This window comes from Alexandromys fortis, unplaced genomic scaffold (assembly GCF_014885135.2).
Source record: "Alexandromys fortis isolate MF-2015 unplaced genomic scaffold, M_Fortis_MF-2015_v1.1 scaffold_130, whole genome shotgun sequence".
Classification (NCBI taxonomy): domain Eukaryota; kingdom Metazoa; phylum Chordata; class Mammalia; order Rodentia; family Cricetidae; genus Alexandromys; species Alexandromys fortis.
This window is the reverse complement of record NW_026068016.1, coordinates 4,039,360-4,062,308: the sequence shown is the minus strand read 5'-3', so window position 1 is coordinate 4,062,308 and position 22,949 is coordinate 4,039,360. Positions and strand designations below refer to the sequence as shown.

At 45.2% G+C, this 22,949-nt stretch overlaps 1 pseudogene; it reads left to right on the top strand.

Annotated features, from left to right (window-relative positions):
- Positions 1 to 998: 998 nt before the first annotated feature.
- On the top strand, positions 999 to 21,628 carry LOC126513860 (uncharacterized; annotated as a pseudogene).
- The last annotated feature ends 1,321 nt before the right edge of the window (positions 21,629 to 22,949 follow it).

The following is a 22,949-nucleotide window of genomic DNA, read 5'->3' as shown; positions in this document are numbered from 1 at the left end:
AAAAAAATCTTTAATAAATGCTATAAATAAACAATTACTTCTGGAATATCAGTTTCTTCCTATATGCCCAAGGTGATGCTCAAACAACAGGAGTATCATTAATTGCTCTTAGTACAACAATGGTGTTAATAAATACACCAATAATGTTGCTTCTCTTCCCAGGGCTATCAACCATCAGGGACTTTCCTTTAAAGGAAACCCCAGAGCCTGTCCACGTGGTAAATTTCAGGTCAGCCAAGGCTGCATCGGAGGATTGGGTCTCAAAACGAGAAACAAGGAAAGAAAGAAAGAAAGAAAGAAAGAAAGAAAGAAAGAAAGAAAGAAAGAAAGAAAGAAAGAAAGAAAGAAAGAAAGAAGAGGGTCTGAGGACATAGCTCAGTGGTTAAGAGCACTGCCTGCTGTTGCAAAGGACCTGGGGTCGATTCCCAGCACCCACATGGCACCTGTAACCATCCATGACTAGTTTCGGGGATCCAGTTCCCTCTTCTGAATTCTACGGGCTCTGGTACACAGTCATATATGCAGGCAAAGCATCCGTATACCAAACACATGTAAATGTTTCTAATTTAAAAAATAAGTAAAAGAAAGAAAAGAAACACCAGGATGCATGATGCCCTTAAAGGAAGCCTTCTTTCAAAAGGGGAGACTTAAAGCAATATTAAATTGACAGTGATGAAACCAAATTTCTAAGGCTGCTGTTGCCATAATTATGACACAGCTCACTTGTTCTTGTAACAGAGCAAAGGAACCAGCCAGGTGCCAGCAAGGGACATCAGGCTGTAAAAGGTCCTAAGTGTCAGCACTGTGCTCCTGGGATTCTAAAAAACTCCCAGTCACAGTCACGGGTGAGGTTGGTCCAGTTGTCTACCTTTGCACCAGCCACCTAGAAAACAAATATATATATATAGTTAGTCATGTGCCACCGTGGAACATACCATGATACCAGCAGAAAGAAACACAACAGGCGTGTCATACAAGAAACAGATGCTGTGACGTGTATGGAGCTCCGGATTCTCAACAAGGCAGCTGTGTTCTACAACTGCAACACAGAACAAGGTCAGCGCATAGGCCTGCAGAAGCCACCAATCAAACACCCAGCTGTACTAAGGTCAGCGCTCAGGCCTGCAGAAGCCACCAGTCAAACACCCAGCTGTATTGAGCATGGCTCTCCAGCTGGAGGAGACTGGTACACTAGAAAGGAGCCTTACCCACCCTTGACCTTGGTGAAGGTCAGTAGGTCACAGAGCTAAATAAAGCTATGAGCATGAACTGATTGATACTCACTTCCAGTAAGAGAGAGAATATCTGACATAAAACTCTTCATTAGTAATTTCAGGAAAGAACTGTCTTAATCTGATGATATGTTGTATGTTACAGAAGGCTTCCAGCAGTCCATAAAAAAAGCCTAAACAGTAAGAAAATGTACATTTTTCTAAGAGGCGTAATATATCCCATGTTAAGAGCTAGGTCATTTTATGTAGCTATGCATTTTATGCAATCACTGTTTGGTAGGTTTAAAATATTACACAAAGAAAAATATTTTTAAATTTTTATGTAAGATATAAAGCAGAATATGATGGTGCTCACCTGTTATCACAACCCTCAGGAGGCTGAGGCAGGAGGATTGCTGTGAGTTAAAGGTCAACCTAGGCTGGAGTGAATGTGAGGAAAGTCTGGACCACATGGTAAGACACTGTCTCACAAAACCAAATATATGTGTGTTTGGATAAATTATAAATCATGCCTTTAAAGTCATCCATCAATAAAAAAAGAAGAAATGGACGAAACAAAGAACTCCCGGAAATCACCTTAGAACTCTAGCTCTAGTCTGTTGGTCCAGATGAGACGCTGGGCTCAGGAGTTGTTTTCTCTTCTCTGTGCCCTTTGCACCTGAAGGGCTCAGTATACACTGACTGAGGGAATGACTTCGTGTGTGTAGTATTAAGTTGATAAAAGACACTCATTTGGGTCTTGTCAGTCATGTGAAAACTGATTGCGGTTCTCACAGTTTAAGCAGACTGATTGTGTTGTCTGCATTTCTCTAGTGTTGACCGCACCCGGCTTTGTTCTCTGGGCCTTGGAAAGTGACTTCCCTAAGGGCTGTGCCTGAGGTATTCCCTCGAGGGGAGCTATAGTGGTTGGTCATCAGGAGACTGAGTTCATAACTGCTGTCTTGCCCTTAGGCCTTCCTCCTCACATACTTATTTTTTTTCTGGAAGCAGGAAGTGATCTGCAGGATTAAAGTACACTGCATTTGCGACAGCACCTTTCAGCCTCAGCTGGATGGGAAGTTTGCTAGCAGAAGTGTCTGCTGGATTTCTAGGGAAGGATGAAGGATGTATTTCCTTAGAATTCTGTTCTTACATGAAATTTCAGCTTCAAATGTGTTCAGTCTCTCCCTTCTGTGAAATAGAAAAACATATGGATTGGGAGCTAAGATATTATTGGAATAATGATTCAAATATAGAAATGTATAGCCCAGAAAGAAGAAAAAGATGACATCAACAAGTACTGCTAAGTATGACTATGCCCAGACTTGCATGGAGAGCCAAAGCCAAGGTAAACAGAGGGTCTGACCAAGAAGACCCCAGTGAATCAAGGAGGGCAGCCTGTGTCCATTTGTAAGCTCACACTCTCTCACACACAACCACAACTAATAAAGCAGTGATTAAAAACAACACATGAATCATAATAATTGCAAGATGATGAGATTAAAAGCTTCCACAGAAATCCACAAGAACAGTGCCTCCCAGGAGTGGGGTTCATCAGGGGAAGCTCTCTGAAGTAGTGGAATTTGAGCAGAGCCTGTTAAGTTCAATGTTTTATGTTGCTCTTCATCCGACAAACATTGATGGAAGTGCCTTTGTGGCCTGGGTCCTGGCTGAGCCACATCCTGAGATGTCAAGATGAACAAAACAAGATCATATTCCTCTCTTCATTCATTTCAAAATATTTTTTCTTTATTTTTTTTCCTTCCTTTCTGCAAGTGTGTGTGTGGCATGCATGGCATTCACCCGTGTGTAGATGCATACATGTGTTGCACATGGGTATCTGTGCAGGCATATGCATGCACACGGGTGCATAGGAAGTGGATTCTTGCAGCATCCACATCAGGTGTCTTCTTCCACTGAGCTCCATTTTATGTATTAAAGCCAGGTCTCTTGCTGAACCTGAAGCTTGCCATTTTAGGTAGTCTGGCTAGTCTGTTTTCCCCAAGGGTTTATCCAGCTCTACCCCCCAGGCTCTGGGATTACAGGCTTTTACATGGATGCTGAGAATCCAAACTCCAGTCCTCAGCCTTGTGAGGCAAGAGCTGTATTCACTGAGCCATCTCTCTAATTCTGTGTGCCTTTTGATGTCACATTGAAATTCCTGGTCAAGTGTTTCTGGATCCAGCGATAACAAAGGCAGGCACAATAAGGAGGAGCCGTAGCTAATGTGGGAAGGCTGTTCACAAAGACCTCTTGGGTGCTCTTTGAAACAGGGTCTCAAATAGCCCAGGCTGGCCTGTAACTTCTTATGTAACTAAGGACAGCTATGAACTTCTGATCCTCCTGCCTCCACCTCCCAAGTTCTGGGATTGCAATAAGCCAGGCTGACACAAATTCTGAACCAGAAGGAGTAGTCCTAAGATCTTGCTCAGCACAAATGGGTTTTTAGCAGCAAGTAGCTCATCCTATTATGTTTTTTTTTTTTTTAAAAAAAAAAAACCAAAAACCTAGGCTTATGATTTCATATTTTACTTCTGGATGGTAACTCTGAACTTTGCAGTTTCTGGGATGCAGCTGTAAATGTTTGCTGAAATTATCATAAATGTCTTCTTTTCTTTCTTTTCACTCATTCGTTCATTCATTCAGTCATTTTTTTTTTGAGACAGGATCTCAGTAGGTAGCACTGGACGTCCTGGAACTCACTCTGTAGACCAGGCTGGCCTTGAACTCACAGAAATCCACCTGCCTCTGCCTCCTGGGTGCTGGGACTAAAGGCGTGCACCACCACCACCCATCTGCCGTGGATATTTTCCATCTCTAGTTCTTATAGTGTTACTTTAAAAGATTTCTAACGTTCTTACGTCATTTTTATAGCTTCTGTTTGCTGCTTCCTTTTTCTAATTGCCACATTTAAAAAATCAAAGGTGACTGACATCAGCTGTGAAAACCGCCCCCCTCCCCGGCAGGGGCATTTTCCTGTCTTTGTAGTTGCCACCCCCATCAGTTACCCTCCTAGCTGTTGCATCCTAACCTTCCTGGTCCTGCATGATCCTGGCCCTTCACGCTGCTGTCTCTTAAAGTCCCTTGTCTAGCTCTGCTGTGACGTCTACAATGGGTTCTCAAACCTTACCTGATTGTCCCCCAACCATGCTTCCTTCTCCGCCTGCCTTTTGCAGTATCAAGGCTTCCCTATCACCACAGGTGTGTGACCACATTTCCCCGGCTTCCTTCCTGCTTCCCCAGCATTCCTTCAGTTTCCTTTGTAGAGTCCCTTCTGCCCCTCACTCCCTCCCCATGAGGGCTGGCCAGAGTTCTGTCCTGTCTTCTCTCATTATTCCACATGACTCCTTCATGGTAAGCCCTCTCAAACATATATCTCCAGCCCAGATCTTCAGCTCCACGTGTCCAAAACGGTGTCCCTCATTCCCATCACTCACCCCTCCTGACTGCCACGTGTGCTTTCTGCATGTAGATGGGACATCCTTGCCCTGCCATCCAGAAATTTGGGAGCTGCTTTTGGACCCTCCCTCACTCCCCACATTTGATCATCCTGGAGAGGGGACCCGCTAATGTTTCTGGAGCGAATGTCCTTTTGCCAACTCATTTGCCCTTGTCAGTTCTCTCGTTTCCAATACACTACCTTGGCAAATATTCATAATACCCTTTTTCCCAAGGAAGAAAAGAATGCTTAGTTACAGGTGGATGGCACTTGCTGATACCAGGATGGGAAAGCAGTAAGTTCTGCTCTGGACCCTCTCCAGCACCCTGGTACTGGGTATTGAAGCCAGAACCTTTGCACATGCTAGGAGACTGAATACATTTTACTCTGTCTTCTGGGATAGTGTGCGGGATGGCTCTAGACACAAGCTAATGCCATCTGAGAGCAGGGAGCCTCAGTTGAGAAAATGTCTCAGTAAGATCAAGCTGGAGTCTAGTCTGTAGAACATGTTCTTCATTAGTAATAAATGGGGCGGGCCCAGCCCACTGTGGGTGGCTTCATCTAAGAGCAGGTGGTCCTGGGCTCTATAAGAAAGCAGACTGAGAAAGCCATGGAGAGCAAGCCAGTAAGCAACATCCCTCCATGGCCTCTGCATCAGCTCCTGCCTCCAAATCCTACCCTGTTTGGATTCCTGTCCTGTCTTCCTTTGATGATGAGCTGTGATATGGAAGCATAAGGCAAATAAACCCTTTCTTCCCGACAATAGAAACCCGGATTAAGACAGATAGGGTCTAACTAAGTTACCCAGGCTTGCCTTGAACCTGCGCTCTTCCTGCCTCAGCCTCCCAAATGACTAGGCTTACAGGCTTACCCCAGAAACCCCGGCTCAGGATCCGCGTGTTTAAGTACCAATTCTTTCGCTATGTGCTTCGGAAGAAGCGATGGACAACTAGCTTGTATAGTCTTTTCTTTGCTATTGAAAAGTGTGGTCCAAAGACTGACACACACCACACCACGTGTGGCCCTGCTGGAAATGCTGGCTCTCGAGGCCACCCAGGCCTACCCGGCACAATTTGCAATTCACTGTGAGTCCAGGGGATGCTTGTGTCCAGCTGCTGAGGGGAGGTGTGTGTGTGTGTGTGCGATCAAAGTGTTTGTCTTCATGGCCCCATTCTTTCATTGAATAGCTTTATCTGTGGTTCACAGTGAGACATTTTTTTTTTTTTGTGTGGAAGACAGAAGCACTTCTAACTAATAGCAACATATCTTTCCAACTCAGATCAAGAAAGCCGTAGGGACACACAACAAGTGGGGAGCTGGGGTCACAGCTGTGTGACCTGAAGAATATCTGCTCCCTCTGGGATGCCTGGCCGTGCACTACTCTGTCTCCTATCAGCGTCAACAGGAACATACAAATACAAATAAAGACACCTCTGAAAGGGGCGGGGAGCCTAGAGGGAGACGGAGTCCCTCTTCAGGTTCGTGACACCGGTTGCCACCTGAGTCACACTCGTTTGCAGTCATACAAAGCAGAGGTGGAGGATAACGGAGGCTTGGGTGCCGGGTGCGTAGGCAATAGATGTGAGCACAAACCCAAGAATCCCTAAGTCTGTGGCCTGGCTTTCGCAGTGGGACCACACACGTGAAATCATCCTTTGTGTTGACTGCTGAGTTCCCCTTCACAAAGATTGTATCCTGGGAACCCTTGTCTCCAGCTCCGAGGCCAGGCGTGGAGAGGCAGATTGTGAATGCCTCCTCATCTGCATGAGCAGGGGAAGATTTGCTTTCTGCATTTGCTCTGACCTGCAGCTACAGTCTGCAGGACTCTTCCTCGAAGCCTCAGAACTCGATCCAAAGATCACTGTTGTCTTACAGTTTATATGAGAAAATCCGTCTCTTGCCTTCACAATTAACACTGAAATGCTAAGTGGTAATATTGATGAGTCTGGAGGGAATGTGAATGAATCTCTCTCTCTCTCTCTCTCTCTCTCTCTCTCTCTCTCTCTCTCTCTCTCGGCAGGCTTAGTGAGATCTGTACCAGTGAATCCAATCCCATTAAAATGACTTGTAAAAAAGTGAGGTTTGCACGCTGTTAAGCCGTTTCTGCATGGCGGCAGCATCTCTGCATGCAGCGTGTACGTGTGCGATGCTTCCGTTCCAAATCGAATCTGTGCAAAGATGGTCTTCAGATCTGCCGTCTTCTCTTAGGGGTCTTCCGAGAGAAACACCCGCCAGCTCAATCTCTTCCTGACGGCGAGACCCTGGAGCCTTCAGATGCGGCGGCAGGAGGAGAAGTTGAATTGAGCACAGAGCACAGTTTCAGAAATACCTGTGACTAGGGGATTCCACGCTGCAGAAAATGGTCCCCAGAAACAGGAGGCTGACTTCCCTCGCCAGAACAAAGGTAAGATTTACTTTTTTTGATGGCTGTGAATTTTTTCTGTCTCATAAGAAAGGAATTTAAAGAACCTCGATTCTTAAGGAAGTCAGAAGCAGGCAACTGAAGGTGGGCTTGGGTTGCCCTGATGTATCCTGCCCACCTCAGCCACACACCAGGCCTCAGGCCAGACCTTCCAAACCCTCATCTGCCCGCTGAAGTACCAGTCTTCTTTCAACTTTGACCCACATGGTGTTCGAACTTTCATCCCAAGGAGGCAGTTTTGAACATTAAGCCACTTCAAGACTTGAAAAACCCCTGGATATATGAGCTGTTCTTAGGCAAGGATTCTAATACCCTGGTCTTGGACCAGCCAATGAAGTAGACACTGTGTGTCCCAATCTCAGAGGTGTTACGTTAGATGTGGCTCATCACCAGCAAGAGGCATTTCTGCCTGGCCCATTTTAATAGATAAAAAAGCTGCCTGAGAAAAAGGGGCAGGTTCCTTTAACTTTTCAAGTTCTTTTATATGGGAGAAAGTAAGACTATAGCTTTAGAAGGCATAAGTGAAATTGGAAAAACAACAGCAAAAACCAGAGCATTTTAGGGTAAGTTATGGTCATATTTAGGGGCCCAATTGTAGAAAGCCAAAGCCATACCTTAGGTTGTCAAGGTGGCTTTGCAGGTAAAGGCACTAGCCACAAAGCCTGAGGACCTAAGTTTAAACCCCAGGACCCACATGGTGGGAGGAGAATTGACTCCCTCAAATTGTTCTCTGACCTTCACACACACACACCCCATGGAAAACATATGCTCACCCCCACATAGACAAAAGTAAGAAAAAAATTATAATATCTCACAATGTCTTTAGGAAACATGGCATTACAAACAATGGCTATTTGAATAGACAACCCTATTCCTGACTAAATTTATGGAGGATTTGCCTTTAGGCCACAAGCAGACCCAGATGAGGATACGCCTCAAAGAGACCATCTGAGGGGCAGAGTGAGTCTGAGGGGATTAACAGCAGAATAAAACCCAGATTAAATCAAATAACCAAAGAGAAATTAGTAGCGCTAGAAAGGTTTTCCTGTCTGTCTCAGAGAAACGCCTACCTCAGTGTACTCAGAGAGGAGGGGCACCTGGCAGCTGTCAGTCAAAGCCCTGAACCAACTTTGATTTCTATTCGGAGCACCCATGACTTGCTTCTTTAGAAAAGTAATTTATACTAGCTTTATTTTTCCTGTCAGTTAAAGTAACGGAGGCTGCCAAAACACTGTCACTTCTTCTAAGTGATTGCTGCCCTCCTTCCCAGGGCTGTCATAAGTGTCTCAAGTGCGTTTGTCTTTGGAATGTTGCTCCTTTATTGCCTTTTGTGGGTCCTGTCTTACTCTGGCATTTTTACTGCGGTAGACACATTGCTATATTACAGCAGGCCAAAGGTCATTCACATGGCCATCAATTCGAAGAATGATTTTTTTTTTTTGGTTAATAAAACTAACTTTCTTAGCTGAGGGCTGCTTGCTGTGAGGAGGGTATATATTTGCCAGATCATAGTTTTCTTGGAAGTGATGGAATGCTAACCATCAGATTATAATGACTTGTCAAAAACCAAATTTCCTGGGGCTCGGAGAGATGGCTCAGCAGTTAAGAACTCACGCTGCTAATCCAGATGATCCAAATTTGGTTCCCAGCGTCCATGTCAGGTGGCTCACAGCCGTTTGCAATACCAACTCCAGGGGCTCTGATGTGTCCGGCCTCTGAAGTCACCTGCGCTCACATGGCGGTGAAGCCACCTGAGCTTCCACGTCCAGGCCCACCCACAGAGACACGCATGCACATTCTTAAAAAGTAAAGCTTTAGAAGAAATAGAGAAGCCCCACTAAATCTTCCTTTGAGTCACATGGGCTTTGTGGATGACAAGAAGGTCCCATTATGCAATAAAGTGGCAAATGTCACCTTCCTCCTGCTTCACAAAGTCCCCAAGTCAGGGGAAAGAGAGGGGTGTGCTGCCTAAGGCCAGGTTTTCCAGGGTGGGTGGTGGGCAAGGGGAAACCGCTGGCTGTCAGCAGTGTTCATTGACAAGTTCATTCCTGTTTTTCTCAGCTGGGGTTTTGTAAACACAAGGTGGGCATGACGACAGGACACACCTCCTTGGTTTATGTGGAGAAAGAAAGGTGCACACAACACCGGATCTCTACCATGTGTTAGCCAGTGAGGCTGCCCGCTGCACGAACAAACAGCCCTGTTGCCCTGGGCTTGGAACAATCCAGCCATTCTCGCTGAGGCTTTTGCCCACTGTGGGTTCCTCCAGTGAATGGCAGTCAGCTCGAGGTGGTCACTCAGGAAGCCAGTGGATAGATAGTGCAGTTACCGTGCAGGTGACATACAGAGAGGGAAGAGCTCTAGGGGTTTCACGAGGGCAAGTAATGACTAACTCAGAAATGACCCATGGGACTTCTCAGCAAACTCATTGGCCAAAATGAGACATAGGACCCCACTTACCTACAAAAGGCCACAAAGGCGTGTGCTGGAACTATTTGGTGATTACCAACAATGATGGCCACAAAACATTTTATATGCACATCTGCAGGTGTGAAGGGTATGTGAAAAGGAGAGAGCAAGGGAGAAGGAGGAGGTGGAGTCAGAGACAGATCTGATCTCTTTCTGTAGGTGAATCAGGGAGACTTGCTCCAGCTTAGACTCCACAGAAAGCAGGACCGTCATGTTTTCATGGGGACTCCACCCACCCGATGCCCAGGCAGTGTGAGTAAATAGGGAGGGGACCTAACCTACGGTGAGCTCTCCTCTGTTCTCTCAGCCTATGCAGTCCACATGAAACAACTGTCAAGACAGAGAACATTCTGCACGGGTGACAAGATCCGCCCGTCAATTGCCACCCAGAGAGTAGCTTTTGAGTAACTAGGGCACTCTGCTGTAGGCAGGGTATACACTGGTGTGACATTGGGTCAGAAGTCATCTTAGCTCTCAGATACTCATGTGTAGAGATAAGCTTAAACTTGGTGTGGGTCTGAGTCACACATAACAGATCACATTATAACTCTTACTCTGGAAGGGCATCGCAAAGCCCTGTCTAGGACAGACAGACTCAGTGATGTTTCCAGTTCATTACTTCATGCGACATCAGGGAAAACAGATGCTCCCGGCCCACTATAGAAAGTGCAACATTCCTTTCAGTTCCATTAATAAAGTAAGGCTCAGAGATGGAATTTCCCAGGTGAACTCTGCCCTGGTCATGTGGTGAGCTACACAGTGCAGGAAAAATACCAAGGGCACTGGGGCACCTGCCTCACCAGCAGACCCAGAAGCTCTGAGCTTTCCAGGCATCCCTGGGCTCAGGATCATGGGTCAAAGTTGCATTCCTGACCCAGCTGGTGGTTGGAACCACTTAGGGGAGACTCCAGCTGATTGGCAATGGGGCCAACTAATGACCTGGTCCTGCTGTGGTCTGAACCAGCGAGCGTCTCCCAGCACAACCAGATCCCCAGTGGAACCTGGGGGGGGGGGGGCTCCTGAAATGAGGTATTCAGCAGGAAGCCTTGGGCTAGGAGTTAGCGAGACCCAGGTTCTGATCCCAAGCCTGCTGCTGACTGGCCTCATTGCACCTACATTACATGCTCTTTCTGGCCTGTTTCTCTTCATATGAAATGTTGTATTTGAATTAGCTGGGATTTTTCAAACTTCGTTTTCCCACCTTTATTACTAAGTGAAACCTGGCCACCCTGAGTTAGCGGAGGAGTTGTGAGACACAAGTCCCACCTCACCCCCAGGGCCTTCAGCGCTTTTTCACCTCCTTTACTTCTCTTTGAGACCTCTGGTGCCTTGAACACTTAGGAAGCCTCACTATTTCACACAGTGCTCATGTACCTTTCTGATATCAGAGGGTGAGCTCTCAGGTCCACCGCGCCCTTCACTGTGAGGCACAGCCCCCCCCCCCTGGCTGCCCCACTTTGCAGAATTCCCAGGAGCAGACTAAAGACTTACAGACTCTCTGCCTTCCTCAGAGACCTCTGGATAGGGCAGGTTGAGAACAGGTGTCTTAGCTTTAAAAGACCTGGGGGTAGGGGACATGTGTGGTTCAAGCACTTGGGAAGCAGAGGCAGGGGGATCTCTGTGAGTTTGAGGTCAGCGTGGTCTCCATAGCAAGCTTCAGGGCATTCAGGACTACAAAGCAATGTCGGATAGGGAGGAGTGTAGATGATAGTCCGGGGACCCAGAGTCTTGAGTAGACACCCCTAGTGGGGTCACATTCATGACAGTCCACACCAGGAGTCCCACAGTTCTACATGGAGCAGATTGAAAATAGGGAGAAACAGAAAGAATTTTGTGTAATGGGCACCTGGCTGGCACCAGCAATTTGTGCTGAGGTCTTGACATCCTCTCTGCTCTGCCTCCCTTCTGGAAGCATCCTGATACACAGATGGAGACAACTGCCAACAGCTTAGGTTTTCTTGTGTGGAGTTTGCTTATATTTAACCCTTTATAGACATGCTGCAATCAGCGATTTGAGCGTATTATTTTAAAGCTCTCGGGGTGTCCAGGACTCTACCTTGCCCTAACAGCGCTAGATAAGGAAACCATTTCCCAGGTGAGAAATGAACAAAGTTCCCACAAAGTCAGAATCCGTGGCTCATTATGCCTGACTGCCATGCATACCGGCGCATGGACGTATGTGTCACTACCTCATGTGGCCCCCTTCTCTTCTCTCTGTTGCCCCAATTTAATCATTGTGGGAGCAAAAACAGCTCAAGGAAAACAGAAAAAAGCATGGAGTTTCTTTTTCATCAGTGCCCCTGTGTTGTCTGTGGTCAAGTCTCTCTGGGTTTAAAAGCTGGCTCAGGGTAAAACAAACAAACAGAGGAAAGATTTGGTTCCTCAAGAAAGATGGCATTCTTGTTTTTGGAATTATGTGGCCTTACTGAGTTATCTTTCATTTTCCTAGTAAAATATTGCATCTATTTGGTATGTGTTGGGGGGGTGTTACACAGCGTGCACACTAGTAGAGATAAGGGGACAACTTATGGGAGTTTGTGGGTCCAGAGGATCAACCCTACTTGGTAGTGATTGCCTTTCCATGTGAGTCAGTCACCTTGCCAGCCTGCCTGCTATCCATTTGAGCAGACATGATAAGTAAGTAAAGAGTTCGCTTTCCTCTTAGCTGTAGAATCAAATGCTTTTGTGAGCCACGGAATGGGGTAGGGACTGGAATGGGAGCTGGGGTAACCTGTGCTGAGTGGACCCCATCTAACTGGAGTAACTTCCCCTCCTTCAAGTGGAATACAGGCCAAATCCAGACCTTTGGCTTTTTTCTAAGAAATAGAGACTTAATTTTAAATCAAATCAATTAATTTTAAATTTTGGCAAAACTATAACAAGAAAAGTTAAGAAAAATAACAACCACCATGGGGTTACCAGATCAGCAGGCAAGCAAGACACCTTATAAAATTGGAATTTCAAGTAAAAAGTGGGTAGGGTTTAGTATATCTCAACTATTGTATGAGGCACATATTAAAATACAATTTGTTGCTCATCTGTGTGGTGGTTTGAATGAAAATGGTCCCCATAGGCTCATTGGGAGTGTCACTGCTAGGACATGTGGCCTTGTTGGAGTAGGTGTAGCTTTGTTGAAGGCAGTGTGTTACTGGGGTGGGCTTTGAGACTTCAGGTGTTCACATCAGGCCCAGTGGCTCACTCTCTCTTCCTGCTGCCTGCTGATCCAGATGTAGAATGCTAATCTACCTCTCCAGCACCAGGTCTGCCTGCATGCCACCATGTCCCATCATGACAATAATGGACTAAACCTCTGAACTGTAAGCCAGCCCCAATTAGATGTTTTTGTTTATAAGAGTTTCTGTGATCATACTGTCTATTCAAAGCAATAAACCTTGACTAAGACAATGTGAAATTTGAATGTAACTGACAATCCTAGGCAAACCTGTGCCTGTGGGTCACACTAGCGTGTGATGTACCAGCTGGCCACCTCCTCTTCCGATAAGCATTTCTGCAGCGTATCTGAAAAGTATAGTGTGGTTTCCTTTTCTGATGTGGGAGTGTCATATATCAATCTGTTGATTTCATTGGTTAATTAATAAAGAAACTTCTTGGCCTGATAGGTTAGAACATAGGTGGGTGGAGTAAACAGAACAGAATGCTGGGAAGAAGGGAAGTTAGGCAGATGCCATGCTTCTTCTCTCCAGGTCAGACATGCTGAATCTTTCTCGGTAAGACTGGTGCTACACAGATTACTAAATATGGGTTAAGCAAGATATGAGAGTTAGCCAAGAAGAGGCTAGATATAATGGGCCAGGCAGTGTTTAAAAGAATACAGTTTGTGTGTTGTTATTTCGGGGGCTAAGCTAGCCAGGCGGATGGGAGCCAGGCAGCAGGAACACAGCCCACTCCCCTCAACACTTTTCCAGTCTATATTTGTGGGATATATGCACACCGTGCGGTTGTGCTGCCACAGTGTATTCTAGAGTGTGGTACAGGTGGTGAGAATTTCCACACTCTCTGGATTGTAGTGTACAGTAGTGTGTTCTCTAATTTTCCAGCAACTTGACAGAAGCTAGAGTAATCTGAGAGTAGGGACCTCCAATTGAGAAAATGCCCCCATAAGACCAGGCTGCAGGCAAGCTTATAGCTTCTTAATAAATGATTGACGTGGGAGGGTTCAAATCACTGGGGCAGTGTCAGTCCTGGGCTGGTGGTTCTGGGTTCTGGATAGAAGCAAACTGAGCAACCCAGTGAGAATTTGTCCCTCCATGGCCTCTGCATCAGCCCCTGCCTCCAGGTTCCTGCTTTGAGTTTCTACCCCGCCAACCGATCTCCCCAACCTGCTTTTGGACACAGTGTTTCATTCCAACCGACCTCCCCAACCTGCTTTTGGACACAGTGTTTCATTCCAGCAATGGAAACACTGATTGAGACCACTAGTGTTGCCTCACTGTCTGGGGAGTGCTGCATTCCGTAAAGGATAGTTTGTGTCGTCTTAATTGTGCTGAAATGAAATTCAGAGATATCATAGTTCAACTTTCAAAAAAATCAACCTAAGGCCCTAATTATAAGAAATAAAGATGTGGAAGACTTGCTTTGTTTTTAATTATGTGTTTGTGTCTCTGTGTGGGTGCGTACTGCAGAATGTGGATGCTGGCAGAGACCAGAAGAGAGACTGAGATCCTCGCGAGCTAAAGCCACAGGCAGTTGTGAGCTGCCAGATGTGGGTGCTAGGAAACTCAGGTCCTCTGGAAGAGCAGCAAGTACTTGCAACTGCTAAAGCCATATCTCCAGCCCAAGAAATTAAAAAAAAAAATCAGAAGCAAAGCAATGTGCAGTGCTTGATTGTGCTACGTCAGTGTCTATAGGACACTTGGCAGCTGGTGGGCTGGGTGGAGCCACAGACACCACAGAGCACCACACTTCCCTGGACTCCAGCTACTTAATCCTCATACTGCCCCACAGCCTTCGTGATGACCCAAAATAATAGCCCCATATGTATTTCCAACCGAGTCCCGGAGAAAGTGCTGGCGAGACTAGGGCTGTTAGCCAAAGGGTCGAGCAGCAGTTAGTCCATGGGGAAGGAGAGGGGGTAGCTGAGCTGGAAATCCAGGTCGGTATTGCTGCTTTTATCTAGGGAAAACTGGATGGGAACTAGCTGAAACCGAAGAAAAAGACAAGAGGAGGCCTTACATGGGAAAGACCAGACAAACGAGAGTTTATTCTGGAATAAATGGATTCTGTTTATCCTAAACTTCTGCAGGAGTTCCAAGAGGAGCTGCATGGAGTTAGTAGGCAGTATGGTCAGACCTGGAAGACAAGGAAGCATCATCTGTGTTGATGAAGACCCTGTAAGAGGGGACAGGGCCCATGGACACAACCCTAAAAACAGTCTCTGAAAAGATTCAGTCTTTTATCATTGGTGCGGGAGAATTGTCCGTATTCTGTCAATCATGTTTTAAATAAACGCTTATTGGCCAGGCAGGAAGTATAGGTGGGCCAACCAGACAGGAAGTAGAGGCAGGGCGATGAGAACAAGAGAATGCTAGGAAGGAGGAAGCCCGTTCCTCCCACTCCTGCCCTGACCACCAAGAAGCAAGGTGTGATCTGCCCAGCTGAGAAAGGTACTGAGCCACGTGGCTAACATAAATAAGAATAATGGGTTGATATAAGTTATAAGAGCTAATAAGAAGACTGAGCTAATGGGCCAGTTTATAACCTAATGTAGACTCTGTGTAATTTTCTTTGGGGCTTGCCAGCTGTGGGGAACTGGGCAAGGCAGAAACCCCAACAAACAGGCCCTTTTGTGTTACATATCATGAATGAATGAAGCAATTTGCAGAAGGGGAGTGGGAAAAACCAAAGGAAGTGGTGTGGCGGAAGGCATGAGAGGAGAGGAGGATGGACCTAAGACCAGAAAGAGGTCCGCTGACAGCGGACGTGGGAAAGCAAAGCGCAAGATTTCTGATGGCTGTGTAGCTGCAGATGGAGCGTGGTGCTGGGGTGTCAGAGCCTCGTTAGCGTTGATGAGAAAAGACAGGCACAGCCTTTCCCTCCCTTGTATGGGGCTGGACCCGAAGCCTGCCTGGTGCTCCACACACATGCTCTATCCGGAGTCTCTCGTGTTTGGTTTTGTTTATTTGTTTGTGACAGTGTTTTGTTATATAGCTTTGGCTGGGTTAGACTCATTTTATAGCTCAGGCTGGTCTTAAAGCCATGATTTTCTTGTCTCTGCCTCTTAAGTACTAGGATTATAGGTGTCGACAACTATATCCAACTCCTAGGGACATTCTTAATGGTTTTGTCATCCCCCGAGTTCAAACTTTCTCCGGAATTCTTCCCCATCACATCACGTCCACTGTTTTTAGCTGTTTCCCAGCCTTGTCCTCTTTCCAGGACCCAAGTGGGTCCCGATGGCGCCCATTCTCCCTACAGTCCATATTCAGCACACACGCCACAGAAAGCTTTGGATTCTCTTCAACTCAAAGCTCTGTAGATAGAAAGCCCCTCAGCCAAGAGTGAGCATAATAAATTAATGCATACACCTCACCTCCTGTTCATCCAGGAGCCAAACCCAGGGGATGGGGCCGCCCACTTTTGCATCAACGAATAGAATAAGACAATCCCCCCACAGACACGCCCACCGGCAAATCCGACTGGACAATCTCTCCATGAGACTCTGCTCTAGCCTATATCAACATGACAATTTAAGCTATGGCACATGTCCTCTCCAGAAACCCTTATTGTTGGCATATTGGCTGGCAGCTTCCTGCCTCCAAAACTGTGAGAAATGGATGTGTGTTTTTTAAGCCGTGGAGCATCTACGTTCTGGTTACAGCAGCCTGTGCTGACTGAGGCAGTAGAGGCAGTATACGAACGCCGTGACTAGAATTCAGAGGGGAACGCACTTGGCCCAGTGAAGGCTACACACAGCAAAGAGAAAGCAGAACACAATTGCCTCCAACCACTGTTTGGGGCAGAGAATAATCCTGCATATCATCCGCTGTTGGGCTATACTCTTTCGAGCACGATTTGTCTCCCAATATGAGGCTATTTTACAGTTGGTTCTGTGCTTGGCCACAAGTAAAGCTGCCTAGATTCTGTTACAAGAGAATAGAAAAGCCATCCCCGCCCCACCCACCACCATTTACAGAAATAGGAGGTAAAGCATCCAATATAAACACCCCAAATACTATGTAGTGTGTCATGTTCTTTCCACGTACTGTTGACACAGTTTGGGAAATACCTGTCATTGTTAATCTTTCCTCCCATGGGAGTATTGGCATGGTTTATTTATGCCTGTGGGTTGTTCTTCTCAATCTAAGCAGCAATACAAGTTTCTTAAATCACAGGTGCTTCTATGGGTTTATTTCTTCGCTTGTTTGTTTTTTAGAATATGATAGGAAGGACACTGATGGAGCCTTGGGAGTTGTTGAATAACTGAAATTATTCAATAGGATGAGATGTTTAATTCTTGTCAAGTAAATGATGGCAGGGGTCTTTCAAAGCGTTGGTGGTGACGTCCCTCTGGACTCCATCCGTGCAGTGATGCCAGTAGACTGGACTCTCTTCCTGGTGCAAAGGAGAACACATCTGAAAACCTAGATAATATAATGAGTAAGACATTTGGTAAATAAAAGCAATTAAAACTCAAAAACGGCAGACATGTGGAAAAACAGATAATAGAGCAAGTAAGACATTTAGTAAATATGACCAAATAGTGACGGCATAAAGCTTGACCTGAATCGGGCAACAGGCTGCAACACTCCATCCAGCGACTGATTTGTCTTCGTAGGCAAGCTTCAAAGGTCACAAAAACCTTTCCTTGGCATGTGCTCTGAGGTAGGGTAAAATCAGAAATGCTATGATAAGCATATGTGTACTTTAGGGAGTGGGGTTTGTGTACAAGAAAAGGCTCTCTCTCTGTCTCTCTGTCTGTCTGTCTGTCTGTCTCTGTCTCTCTGTCTCTCTCTCCCTCTCTTCTTGGATTTTTTTGGGGGGGGTTTCAGACAGGGTTTCTCTGTGTAACAGCCCTAGCTGTCCTGGAACTCTCTCTGTAGACCAGGCTGGCCTCAAACCCACAGAGATCCCCCTGCCTCTGCCTCCCGAGTGCTGGATTAAAGGTGTGCGCCACTACCGCCCGGTTTAAGCAGAGGATTTTAGGGAGGAGAGGGTAAGCAGAAGCAAAGGCTGACCACCACACAGGCTTTCCTCTATGCCAGCCATTCTCAACCTGTGGGTCACCACCTCTTTGTGAGTCAAACACCCTTTCACAGGGTCACGTAACAGATATCCTGCATATCAGATATTTACATTACCATTCATAGCAGCAGCAAAATAGCAGTTATAAAGGAGCATTGGAAATAATTTTAATAATGTTGTGGGGTCACCACAACTTGAGGAACTAGCTGTAGTAAAGAGGCATTAGGAGGGTTGAGAACCGTTGCTCTAGAAACAGGAGGTAGTTATTACATATGGGGCGTAACAGACCTCTGCTGAAGTACATGGAGAGTGGTTGGGATTTCTCTCTGTTCCTCTGCAGAGTAATCAAGTCTCCCTCCTTTACCCTTGAAAATGCCATTAAAGGATTCTGTTTTCATCTGCAGAGTCCATACACAGCCCTGTTAATCCTCAGAGCAACTTCAACATGAAAATGACCCGAGCCTGGCCAACACCGAGGACATCAGTCTGCTTGCGAGAGAGTCACAGAGGTCTGTGCGAGTCATCCCACTTAAGCGATCTTCCTTCTGTGTTCACCCACAACTCCTCTGCCCACAGTCCCGGGCCTCCCTGGGGCTCATTGTAGCTATCTTTCTGAGGCAAGGGTCGGTTCAGAGGGCAATTGTTGCCTCCTCTCTCTCTCCAGGGAGTGTGCTCTCATCAGAAGGATTCTTTCTCCCAGCAAGCGAGGATGACCTGGAAATTTGACAGTACCAGTGTTACAGACCGTTCTTTCTCAAGAGAGAGAGATATTACCTTATAGAAACCAGCTTTTATCCTGCTGGGAAACTGTACTGTGTGCTGCGGATTGTCTCTGATTAGAGCTGGAGGGCTGTCTCCTGCAACACCTCAAAGGCAGCTGGAATCGTCCGTGACCCTGAAAAGAAGATGCAGTGTTTCTTAAGGGGAGGTGGGGAAGACAACCGTGTCAACACGAGCCAGCGTATTCCTTGCTCAGAGTGAACATGAGCTCTTAAACACACCAGGAGAAAAGTCCTGAAGGTTTCAGAACTCCCAGTGATGGGAAAGTTCTTGGCTAACTTCCTAGAGCATTAACAGGCATTATAAATGTCCTTTGAGTTCATGCAGTCCCTAAGAACAAAAGAATTGTTTGGAGGATTTTAGTGTTTAATCTTGAGGGAGTCTAAAGGCTCTATTTGTAATTTCTCAATAAAAATCAAATCTTTGTCATGTCAAACAGGGTAGAAAACATGAAAAAATATTTTTGAAACAGCAGTAGGCATTTTCTCAGTTACTCAGGTAATCATAACTGAGCCCTGGGGTGTACCAGGCAGCGCAGCAGGGATAGAGCTACGGTGGTGACCCAGATGGGCACAGTCCCTGCCTTCCTGATGCAGTGGGCAGGATAGCCTTGTGGTAAGTCATGTCGAAGGAAAATGCCAGCGACCACAGCGTCCCATTTCAAAGATCATTAGAAACACTGTGTGGGATTTAGACATGCATTGTACCGTAAAGACAGGAGACCTTGAAAACGCACAGAGCACAGCTCAGGGCCTTTCATGCACAAAACCCAGAGTTTCATCTCCAACAACAGGGAAATCCATTATTTGAGTTGCTATCTAATAGATAATGATGTTTGAAACATAATGTGTTTTTTCTTGATTGATGATTGACGTGGGAAATGGGGAAGGCCCAGGCCAGTGTGGGTGATGCTACTAACTAGGTAGGTGGTCCTGGAGTATTTCAGAAAACGAACTGAGCAGGCCAAGAGGAACAAATCAGAAAGTGGCACTCCTCCATGGCCTCCTCCACTTTGTTTCCCCTTGAGTTCCTGCCCCGACTTCCCTCAGTGATGGAGCGTGAGTTGTTAGGTGAAGCAAACCCTTTCTTCTCTAAGTTGCCTTTGGTCATGATGTTTAGCACAGCCATAGAAACATTAACTGACACACTAACATCCATTATTTTTATTTATTTTTAAATATGTTTCATTTACTCTTGAACAATTCTTACATGTATACTAAGTATCTTCAACATATGCACCACCAATTCTTCCCAGTGCTGGGATTAAAGACATGTGCTACCATGCCTAGCTTCTCCTTTCTTATGTCCCCTGCAAATTTACATCTTAGTAAGGACAATATGTGTTGTAGTGGAACTGCTTATTCGTCCCTGCCGCCCGGATGCTTAACCCAGAAATAATCACACAGAAACTGTATTCATTAAATCACTGTTTGGCCCATTAGCTCTAACTACTTATTGGCTAACTCTTACGTCTTAATTTAACTCATTTCTATTAATCTGTGTATCACCACGAGGTAGTGGGCCTACCAGCAAAGTTTCAGCACATCTGTCACCAGTGGCGGATCCATGATGTCTCTCTGACTCCACCTTTCTTCCTCTCAGCGTTCAGTTCTGTCTTCCCTGCCTACCTAAGTTCTGCCCTATCAACAGGCCAAGGCAGTTTCTCTATTCATTAACCAATGTAACTACTTGGTTTGTTAACACTATAAATAATATTATATTAAAAGACACTTGATAAACAAGAAGGAGGAGGAGAAGAAAGCAGCATTGAGTTATGGGTATAAACACAAATATTTATATGATATTTAGAAGGTAGGTTGATAACATATCCTTTTAGCAGAAGAAGAGGAGTGGGGTTCCCACACACACACACACACATACACACCAACCTTCCCAGGGCCTCTAACTTCTGGAACCACAGTTTTTGACCAGGATTACATCAGACGTGAATTTGTTCCTATAGAGCAGACCTCAAATTCGATCAGAAAGTGGTTAGTTGGTCCCACATGACACCTATGCCACTACTGCACGAGCAAGCATAACTTGTCAACAGGCTGGTATTGTAACCTTCTGTTTTCATCACTGAAACTATTGATGACTCTTTGGATGTCTCTGGGGCCTCTCTAACCAATAGCACATAGGGAGCTACCCCATACCTGACCCTGAGAGTTTTATTAATAGCTCATACATTCGGAGGCAGGGGATACATTATCTATCCATGCAGAATGGACTCTATAGTCGGTCTTTTTTTTTTAATTGGCTTATAGAAGCAAGATGGCGGTGACCAAACAGTGGCACAAGGGCATAGATATTCAGGCAAAGAAGCCAAGAAGATACTGAGCAGCCAGCTAAGCAGGTGGCTGTGGCAGAAGTGGTAGAGAAAGGAGACAGACTGCATCCTGGGGGTTCTGACCAAGAGTGGCATGGGGAAAGGAAGGAATGGATCCTCATCTTCTCCTCCAGAGGAATAAATAGCAGATCAAGACAGGCAGGGCATGACTGGAGGGTGCCTGCGCCTCTCTCTGACGCAGACACTAAGATGAAGCCTAAAGATAACATACTTGAGCTGCACAAGGCTTGTGAAATTAAAACTGCAATAAATGTATCTCTTTATCAAACTGACGCATCTACTGGTGCATTGATCTGTTGATCAGAAATCTATTGATACATGATCTATTGATCATTGACGCATTTATTTGACACTGAGAAAAACAGGATCTCTGTATGTGGCTTTCAAATTCATCTCATGGGCCACCTGCCAAAAATTTTTTTATTTCAAAACATTAATATGCATACCCTGGCTGAACTAAATTAAGATGGCCTGAAACTGAGAAGTTTCAGAATTTGCCCTTGCCCTCATTCGTCTTTTCACCCTGCTTTTGATGAATTGCCACACTGTGCTTTGTTAAAAGGCTCTCAGTTCAGATCCTTAGGAACCATAGCATCAGGCTTACTCTCATCATTTTGGATAACAGGATATGGCTTTAGAGTTTCCAGATTGCAGAAGGTATGGCTACAATGGAAATGAGACCTCATTTTGTCTTAAATCTCACAAAGATTTTTCAGGGGAGATTTGGAGGGCCAAATCTCATTACCAGTCTCTAAACATGTGTCAGCATGGCCAAGGCCCGTCACAGTGGCAGAGTGCTGATCTAAGGTGCTCATCAACAATACTGGGCAAGGTGATTCCTGCCTTAACCCCAGCACTTGGGGGACAGAGGCAGGTGAGTCTCTGAAAGCTTCAGGCCAGCCTGGTGCACATATACCGTTTGAGGACAGCCAGAGTTACATAGAGAGACTCTATCTTAGGGGAAAAAATGTTCATAAGCTAAGGAAGATAGATTGTTCCTCATGAACCCACTGAAGATGGCTCTGTTAGACCAGCAGAGGAAAAACCAATAGGAACACAGTGGGTAACACCAGAGCCAAGTGCGGATCTGAAATAAAAAAAAGAGAGGGGTTTATCACAGGTAGCAAGATGCACGGCAGAAGACGAGGAAAGAGAAGATGAGATGAATCAGTGGACAATTAATTTTTCTATTTATTTTGTAGGCCCTGTGTAAATACTTTGGGTATTCGGGATTACCTTGTATCTATTTAGGGCACCATTTTTAAAATCTTAAAAATCTTAAAATTATGGGTCTTTTTCTAAATAAAATGTCTCCAGAACTCAAATAAATAGACAGATGCTAGATAGATAGATAGATAGATAGATAGATAGATAGATAGATAGATAACAAAACAAAAAATTGAAGCTTACAAAGTAATGGGTTTCCATAAAGGTTTTGTTTTTTATTTTTTTTAATACAGCCAGGCTGACCTTGAGCTCCCTGCGTGGCTTGACCTTCCTCCTGGGTGGCAGGAACACAGAGCTGGGCCTGCTCTGTCTGAGTTAGGCAAGCACTCTGCCAGCGGAGCTACAGCCTCAACCTCCTAAATTTTCTTAAAATATGCTCTGAAACACAAGCTTCTTTATGTATATATTTTGAAAATTCTGGAGAGAAAGTGTTCATATCTACAGCGTATCCTGAGTACTAATGTGCCTATTTCTTTGGTAACACTATTATTTTTTTAAATACTTGCTAATTTGATGTGGAAAATAGTTTTCTTTATATTTATTTGTCCTGAGTAAATATCAGAGATATTGAAGTTGTTCATCCGTTTATTAATTATTTGTAATTTCTTCCATGAATTTTCTACTCATTCATTTTGTCAATTCCATTAGCAAGCATATACTTTTCATAATAAATTATAACAATGCCATGTTAATCATTTTTCCTATAACATTCTGAAATACATTTTGCTAAGTTACCGTTCTTTTTTGTTCATGATTTTTGATACTCTGAAATTTACATTTTATATATTGCCTACTAAAAACTGTATCGTTTTCTTTGAATCCCCCTCATGGGTTAACATATTACAGGCG